The sequence below is a fragment of the Cornus florida genome, unplaced genomic scaffold, assembly GCF_030987335.1.
Source record: "Cornus florida cultivar Cherokee Brave unplaced genomic scaffold, ASM3098733v1 CherokeeBrave_3.0.0_Hap2_Chr07, whole genome shotgun sequence".
NCBI lineage: Eukaryota > Viridiplantae > Streptophyta > Magnoliopsida > Cornales > Cornaceae > Cornus > Cornus florida.
Genome location: NW_026775577.1, coordinates 48974259 through 48983304, shown reverse-complemented (window position 1 = coordinate 48983304; position 9046 = coordinate 48974259). Strand labels below are relative to the sequence as shown.

General features: G+C 35.7%; 1 protein-coding gene across 1 annotated transcript in view; it reads right to left on the bottom strand.

Moving 5' to 3' along the window:
• Positions 1-333: 333 nt before the first annotated feature.
• LOC132267167 (uncharacterized) overlaps positions 334-9046 on the bottom strand; it is a 40743-nt gene continuing 32030 nt past the window's right edge. Inside the window, exon 4 of the mRNA XM_059768243.1 lies at positions 334-594. The gene's annotated coding sequence lies outside the window, so the exon portion shown is untranslated. The remainder of the gene's footprint in view (positions 595-9046) is intronic.

Here is a 9046-nt window from a genome sequence, read left to right as displayed (position 1 = left end):
AAAGTTATCATATTGGCCCAATATCCGAATCCAACCCATTAACCAGGCTATAAAATAACAAATTTGACCTTATCATTTAATAGTAATTAAAAATAAAAAATTATTATTTTTTAAATTACAAAAATACCCTCTCTAAATTCCAGGTGGTAGTGGAGGGTTGTGGTTGCTGTTCAAGAATGGTTTAGAAGTCAATTCGCATAATGTGAAGGGGTAATTTGGACTAAAATGTATAGATTTTTGTCAAATTCAATATTACTATTGTAAAGTTATCATATTTGTAATACATTTAGTTAAAGTGACACCTTTCATCCATTCTTTTTGGACATGGTCGTATTTGTAATGTATCCAAAAGAAGTTGTCATTTATTAAATTTTCCCTGAAAGAAACCTTCTACATGTAAGTATGTGTCCCTATTTCAAAATAAGGTTCATAACTGTTTGGGTGTTTCTGTAAAAGATAATAAAATTGTCCTTCATCACCACCAAAATGCAAGTAGTCAGCCGAAAGACTATGCAAAAGATTGGCTTATTTGGGTGAATCAGCTGCCTCTGTAGCTTGAACTTATCTTTGGCACTGCGAGGCATATGGCTTTAGCTGCATAAAGAAAAAGAGTAATGTGAGTCGATTTACAAATAAACTCTAAGCACACACTACCTCAACAACTAATCGACAAGAAACTCCTAAAAGAAACTCCCAAAGGAGTGACTTGAGTACATTAAGTACTATGCATGCATATACTGATTTTAATGAGAATATATAAATGCAGTGTTAATTGTAAGGGAAAACATTCATTTTTTCCTAGCAAAATAAATTACTTTGCTTAAAAACCCAACATAGCAGTTCCTACATATGCTTCAGTAATTTCAAGCAATTCAACACATGACGCATTTTGGGCAAGTAACAACCTATAGCTACAACAATATGAATGGGCAACACAGCAGCAACTTCAAACAATAACTGAGGTGCACTCTTCTTCCACCAGATGCCTCATAGTTTCAAACAATTCAACACAACACATTTTCGGGCAACTAGCAATCTATAGCTATAATATGAATGATCTGCCACCACATAGATGAGTAACCATATGTTGAAACAAAAGCTGAATGGAAGATCACTTTCATTCCCTCACAACTAAAACTCAAAAGTAGGAAAATAAAATCCAGCAGCTACATCCTGGTGAGCTTTAATATGATCAGATTTATAAGTATGCATCACTTTTAAAATATGAGCAGCACCAAATCCCTCTAAAGCCCAAACCTCCATTTCTCCTATGTTGACCTTGAATCAAAAGTTTTTGATGATTATAATTCATTAATAATGTTCTATGATTACTAATGTCTTCTTGAGTGAAATTACAGAGCAAATGATTCATCAAAACAAGCACTATAATACAAGGACGAATTTGAAGAAACAACACCAAGGCATGATCAAAGGACTAAGCAATCAAAAGTCAAAGTCTAGTCATCACAAGTTATCAAAATGGGGTTAGCTAGGTTGGTGAGTTTCTTAGGAAGCCTTGTTAAAGTGTATATGAATATCTTGAAGTTCAAACTCTCCAACATTATACATTTCATCCCAATCACCATGACTAAGGAACAAAGGACCTAAGCATATCCTTATCTGAAAATGAGAATCCATTTCGATCTACCGAAATGAGAAGCACTTGTATATCAGTCTACCAAAATGAACCAAGAGTTAGGATCAAAGCTTCAAGTTATTTCGGTCTACCGAAATAAATCATCATTTCATTTCAGTTGAATATACAGATCCAACTAATAGTTATTTCGGTCGACCGAAATAACTAAGAGTTCACTTCGGTCTACCGAAATAGAAATACCAAGAGGGTGAATTTCAATCCTGAAACTATTTCGGTCGACCGAAATAAACATGGGTTCCTCTTCGGTCTACCGAAGCTAAAGTACTAAGAAGGGTGTCCAAACAGAAAACCATTTCGGACGACCGAAACTCAAAGGAGTTTCACTTCGGTCGACCAAAGCTGCGCATTTTAAAATTCTAACAGGCATTTCTGTCTTGGGGTGTGTATCCAACAGCTAGAAAAATATCAGACATCATCTGAAAGTGTATATAATGACTGAATAACTTCATAAAAGCTAGAAGAAATTATTGAAAAAGTTCAACTAGCAATCAAAGCTTTTTATCATCATTTTATACACATCATTTATCATAAAAGAGAGTTGAGCTTCAAGTTATTTATATATACTCTAGAGTGAGCTATATCTTGTACTTCAAATCTGAAAGAGAGATCATCTTGTACTTCATCTATATATTTCAAAAACTTATAAGAGCTGGTGTGGCTCAAGGAAGACTAAGAAAAGGTGTATCTCTTAGCACTTAGAAGCTAGAAGGTGCTTCTTGTAAAAGGTTTGCTCTCCACCCGCAAGGAGAAGCCTTAGTGAATTGGGAAGTCTCAAGAGGGGTTTTGAGCCGAAGAGTAGGAGTTTTCGAACCTCGCTAAAATCACTGAGTACATGTTTGCAACTTTTATCTTTATCTCTCATATTTATTGCTTCATGTATGTCTTGATATGCCTCTTCATAAATATTGACAATTAATGCTTAAATTCAGTTTGCATCATTCAATATTTGCCAAAGAAGTTAAGTTTAACTTTAATTGATAAATCAATATTGAAAAATTGACTTTAGTTTGCTTAAACTCTATTCACACCCCCCCCCCCCCTAAGAGTCTATACTTGGGCAACAATTGGTATCAGAGCTTGGTCTCTATTGAAATAACTTAAGTGTTTTAGAGATCGATCATGGCAAACTTAAATGGTCACCTTCTTCAAGAAGGTCAGTCCAACACTAGACCTCCTTGGTTCGATGGAACAAATTATGAGTATTAGAAAAATAGAATGATAGACTTCCTCCAATCCGTGGACTACCAAATTTGGTTGGTTATTGTTAATGGACCTTTTGTTCCAATGAAAGGATTTGGTGCTGCAAGAGTCCCTAAGACTGAAGCTGAATGGAACACCGAAGATTATAAACTTATCTCCTTGAATGCTAAAGCCAAAGTCAATCTTAATTGTGCTATAAGTCCTAATGAATATAATAGAGTCTCTACCTGTACCACAGCTAAAGAAATCTGGGATAAACTCCAGATTACCTATGAAGAGACATCACAAGTTAAGGAATCCAAAATTGATATCATTATGCATCAATATGAACTATTTTGCATGAATGAAAATGAGTCTATTAGTACAATGTTCGTGAGATTTACTGACATTATTAATGGCTTAAAACACCTTGGCAGAACTATGACTAATTCTGATCTTGCAAGGAAAATTCTTAGAAGCTTACCTGAAAAATGGGATGCTAAGGCAACTGCAATCAAGGAAGCTCATAACCTCAATACACTTGAGCTGGATGAACTTCTCGGTTCTCTTCTCACATGGGAGATCACTCTAAAAGATAGAGAAGGAAATCATCATCGAAAGAAAGAAATTGCTCTAAAAGCCTCTCAATTTGAAAAGGAAGTTTCCGGCAACGAAAGTGAAAATGATGATCTAGCCCTTATTACTCAATCCTTCAAAAGATTTCTTCATAGGAAGAAATTCAACAAGGGAAGGTTCAAAAAGGGAGAATCCTCTAATGAGCAAGGCAAACGTGACTCCCCCACCTATTTTCATTTTGGAAAACTGGGACACTTTAAAGCTGATTGCCATGCCTACAAGGAGGAAAGGAAAAAGAAAAGAGCAATGCAAGCCACTTGGGAAGATGACGACTCAAATGGATCCGAAAGTGATGAGGAAAAATCCATTCTTTGTCTCATGGCGAGTAGGGATGAGGTATATTCTAATTTTGACTCCTCTTCTAAAAATGAAATTGCTTATGATGATTTAGTTGATGCATATAATGGTTTACTTGATGGCTTCAAAGAATTGCATGATGAACTAGGTAAAATGGTAAAAAAAAATGTGCTTCTCAAAGAAGAGAAAAACTTATCCTTGAAAACAAACTTCAAACTCTTCTAAATGAAAATGAGTGCTTGAAAAAGGAATGTATTTTACTTAAAGAAACAGGACCACCTGAACTCATATCTGAAAATGAATCCTTGAAGTTAATCATTGAAGACCAAATTGATAGTCTAGCTAAGTTCACTCAAGGTACCAAAAATCTAGAACTTATGCTAGGTGCTCAAAGAGGTGTTTTCAATAAAAATGGATTAGGATATGACCCTTTTGACAAGAAAGCATGTCTATTGAATAAAAGAGAGTCCTTGGCTAATTACTTTGTCAAGAGCAAGAACAAAAATTCTAAATATAATTATTGTAAAAGAATAGGTCATCTTATTTAGGCCTGATCACGGTTCGGTTCGGATCAGTTTGGGGATAAATCCCAAGCCAAACCGGTCCCCACAGATTGGTTAAAACTGAAACCGAACCGATCCATGGATGCATTCAATCCGAACCAAACTGATCCGTTAGTTAACGGATCGGTTCCCCGGATTGGGCTGATTGTGGGCTTCAGGCCTTGAAACATTAGTATCTCTTCTCCAGTTGTCATCATCCAGGAAAAGAAATTGCTACAAAAATTAGTGGAAGATTGCAGTGAGAATTAAACATGTTTGTAAATCAGTGGAGTGGAAAATTCAGCCCTAAAAGAAAAAAAATCATGATACGTGGATTTCTAATAATATTAGTTTCCTTTGCATTTCTATTATTATAGCAAAATTCTTAATAATATGATTGTGTGGAACAGTGAGAAGTTGGATTTCAAAAAGTGAAGTTGGACGATTGTGTAGAACCCAACAGGCTCTGACAAGATGAAAATCCTTTGAACCACAAAAAAGTTTAGCTCATGGTTAAAGTAGCAAACCATCTAGATCTACCTCGTGATATGACATTTTTAACAATTCTACTGAAAATATTAACCCCGGTAAGGAGTACAACGGAAAAATCAACAAAGAAAATTAAGTAAAAAATATATATATAAAACTATACAAAAAATTTGGTTCAAAGAAGAGGAGAATAAGAAGATCCATGCAAAAATCTTGTGAACTCACCGGAAAAGAGGTAGATCCAGTCGAAGAGGTCGCCGTTGCTTCGATACGCATAGGTCGCCGTTGCTTCGAATCTGGTGAACGATGGTTGAGAGGTGTTGGATTGAGAGACGAGAGATTGGGAGGCGAGAGGAAGACAAAGGCGAGACTTACAGAGGCGAGAAGAGGCTAAGTTAGTGAGGGAGGCGCTTGGAGTAAAGTGAGTAATGAAGAATCGAGGCTCAATTAGGGTTAGGTTAACATTAATAGAAAAATGAATAAAGAAAAAAAAATACGGTGTATTGTATATATATATATATATATATATATATATATATTATTTAGCAACGGTTCGGTTCGGTTGTCTAACGGTTTGGGTTGACAATGGTTCAGTTCGGATCGGTTAACGGTTCGGATCGGATTTTTCATGGTCCAATCCGTTAACCGAACCGCGGATATCGGATTGCAGATTTTTCAAACCATTACCGAACCATTAGATCTGAAAACCAAACCGAACCACACAGATCGGATTGGTTCGGACCGGATTGACGGATTATTTACTCACCCCTAATCTTATTCAAGAGTGCTCAAAGAGAAAGCCTAAATTCATAAAGAAGTGGGTTCTTAAAGGAACATATATGCTCTTAGCTAACTCCCATGGACCCAACAAGATTTGGGTACCAAGTGAAAATATTTGAAATCTCTTTTGTAGGATGGTTTCAAAGTCTCCACGTCTTCCAAAGACAAATGGTTTCTTGCTAGCGGATGCTCGAGACATATGACGGGTGACCGTGCAAAATTCTCCTCTCTAGAAGCATACAATGGAGGAAGCGTAACATTTGGAGAAAATTCTAAAGGCAAGGTAATTGGCATTGGGATCATAAGTATTTCTCCTTCTTTGTCAATTGAACATGTCTTACTTGTTGAAGGTTTAAAGCATAATCTATTTAGTGTTAGTCAACTTTGTGATAATGGTTTTGATGTAACTTTTAAATTGGATAAATGCATTGTTAAAATAAATGAATCTCAAATATTTTGTGCTCCTAGAAGTAGTAATGTATATACCTTGCTCTTAGGTGACCTTCAAGAACAAGATGTTAAATGTTTCATGTCATCCAATGAACATAGTTGGTTGTGGCATAGGAGGTTACGCCATGCTAGCATGGATTTGATCTCAAGATTGTCTAAAAATGATCTAGTCAAAGGTCTCCCCAAGACAAACTTTTCAAAAGACAAACCGTGTAGTGTTTGCCAAATCGGTAAACAAATCAAGTCCTCCTTCAAAAGGAAAAAGGATATAACCTCTTCAAAACCACTTGAATTGATCCACATGGATCTCTTTGGACCGGAGAAAATTGCTAGTCTTGGTGGTATACTCTATGTCTTTGTGATCGTAGATGACTACTCTAGATTCACTTAAGTATTCTTTCTTGCACGCAAAAATGAGTCTCATTCAATTCTTTCAAAATTTTGCAAAAGGGTCAAAAATGGAAAGGAATGTAAAATTAAAACCATTAGAAGTGATAAGGGTAAAGAGTTTGACAATCAAGACGTTGAAAGATTTTGCGATGAAAATGGCTACAATCATAATCTTTCGACACCTAGAACTCCCCAACAAAACGGTGTGATTGAAAGAAAAAATAGATCTCTTCAAGAAATGGCTAGAACCATGCTAAATGAACACAAATCTCCTAGGTCCTTATGGGCCGAAGCCGTAAATACTTCATGCTATGTTATAAATAGAGTTGTTATCAGAAAGATTCTCAACAAAACACCCTATGAGTTATGGAACAAAAGAAAACCTAATATAGGCTATTTCTAAGTTTTTGGGTGTAAATACTTTGTCCTTAATGACAAGGATATTCTAGGAAAGTTTGATGCCAAATTCGATGAAGGCATTTTTCTTGGATATTTCTCTAGAAGTAAAGCATATAGAGTTTATAACAAAAGGACCCTAGTTGTGGTTGAATCGATACATGTTGTGTTTGATGAATCCTCAACCTCTCCCACAAAAAATGTGATAGATAATGATGAAGAAGTTGAACTTGAAAAGGGTACCAATGAACTTGATACAAATAGGTCCCTTATAGAGCTTGAGAAGAGTATCAATGATCTCAACTTAAATGAGTCACCTATTGATATCTATCAAAGTTCCAATTCAAGTAATGATACCTCTCTAAATAGAGCTACTCCAAATGAATGAAAGTTAGTTCATAATCATCCCATTGACTAAGTTATTGGTGATCCATCCAAAGGTGTTAGCACAAGGTCACAATTAAGAAATGTATGCAATTTTGTGGCATTCGTTTCTCAATTCGAACCCAAAAATATACATGAGGCTGAAAATGATGAATCTTGGCTTTTAACAATGCAAGAAGAACTCATTCAATTCAAAAGAAACAAGGTTTGGAATCTTGTCCCTAGACTTCAAAATAAAACAATTATTGGCACAAAATGGGTTTTTAGGAACAAAAAGGATGAGTCGGGAACCATTGTTAGGAACAAAGCTAGACTTGTTGCAAAAGGCTATAATCAAGAAGAAGGCATAGACTATGAAGAAACCTTTGCTCCCGTTGCTAGACTAGAAGCTATACGAATGCTACTTGCTTTTGCATCCCACAAAAATTTCAAATTATTTCAAATGGATGTAAAAAGTGTCTTCTTAAATGGTGTTATAGAAGAAGAAATTTATGTTGATCAACCACCGGACTTTGAAAGCTATGATTATCCAAACCATGTTTATAAATTGACTAAAGCTTTAAATGGTTTAAAACAAGCTCTTAGAGCTTGGTATGAAAGACTTAGTGGATTTTTACTTTCAAACGGGTTCGGTAGAGGTAAAATTGATAATACTCTTTTTACCAAAATCATTGATGGAAACTTGTTGATCATTTAAATCTATGTTAACGACATTATTTTTGGATCAACAAATGACTTTCTAAGTAAAGAGTTTGCCACCTCAATGCAAAACGAGTTTGAAATGAGCATGATGAGTGAACTCAACTTCTTCTTAGGGCTGCAAATCAAACAAACTCTTGATGGAATTTTCATTTTCCAATCAAAGTATACAAAAGATTTGCTAAAGAAATTTGGCTCGGAAGACGCCAAACATGCTAAAACTCCCATGAGTCCTACCTTAAAACTTGATAAGGATGAGAAAGGCAAGGAAGTTGATATTAAGAAATATAGAGGAATAATCGGAAGTCTTCTATATTTAACGGCTAGTAGGCCGGACATTATGTTTAGTATATGCTTATGTGCTAGGTTTCAATCTTGCCCCAAGGAATCTCACTTGAATACTGTCAAACGTATCTTTAAATACTTGAATGGCACTATCAACCTAGGTTTGCGGTATCCTAGGCACACTTCTTTTGAACTCGTAGGATTTACAGATGCTGATTTTGCTGGTTGTAAAGTTGACAGAAAAAGTACAAGCGGCGCGTGTCACTTTATAGGTCAATCTCTTGTATCTTGGTCTTACAAGAAACAAAACTCAATTGCATTATCAACCGCTGAAGTTGAATATGTTGCTGCTGGCAGTTGTTGTGCACAAATTCTCTACATCAAACAACAATTGGAAGACTTTGGATTATTTTTCGACAAAATCCCAATCAAATGTGATAATACCAGCGCTATTTGCATATCAAAGAATCCCATTCAGCACTCTAAAACAAAACATATTGAGATTAGATATCATTTCTTATGTGATCATGTTTCAAAAGGTGACATTGAATTGATGTTCATTAACACCGAGAATCAATTAGCAGACATTCTCATGAAGCCACTTCAAGAAAACAGATTTTGTACACTTCGACGAGAAATCGGAATGGCTATAGAAAGTGAAATTTATAACAGCTGCTAATCCTCAGAATCAACACTTAAAATTTTGCACTCAGGATCAGCATTTCGGTAGACCGAAATCATGCTTCGGTCGACCAAAATAAGAATGAAGTTTCCTCTCACCAGCCATTTCGGTCGACCGATGAAGCCATTTCGGTCCACCGAACCTTCGGGCCCCATCACATATGGCCCATCTTTGAATGTT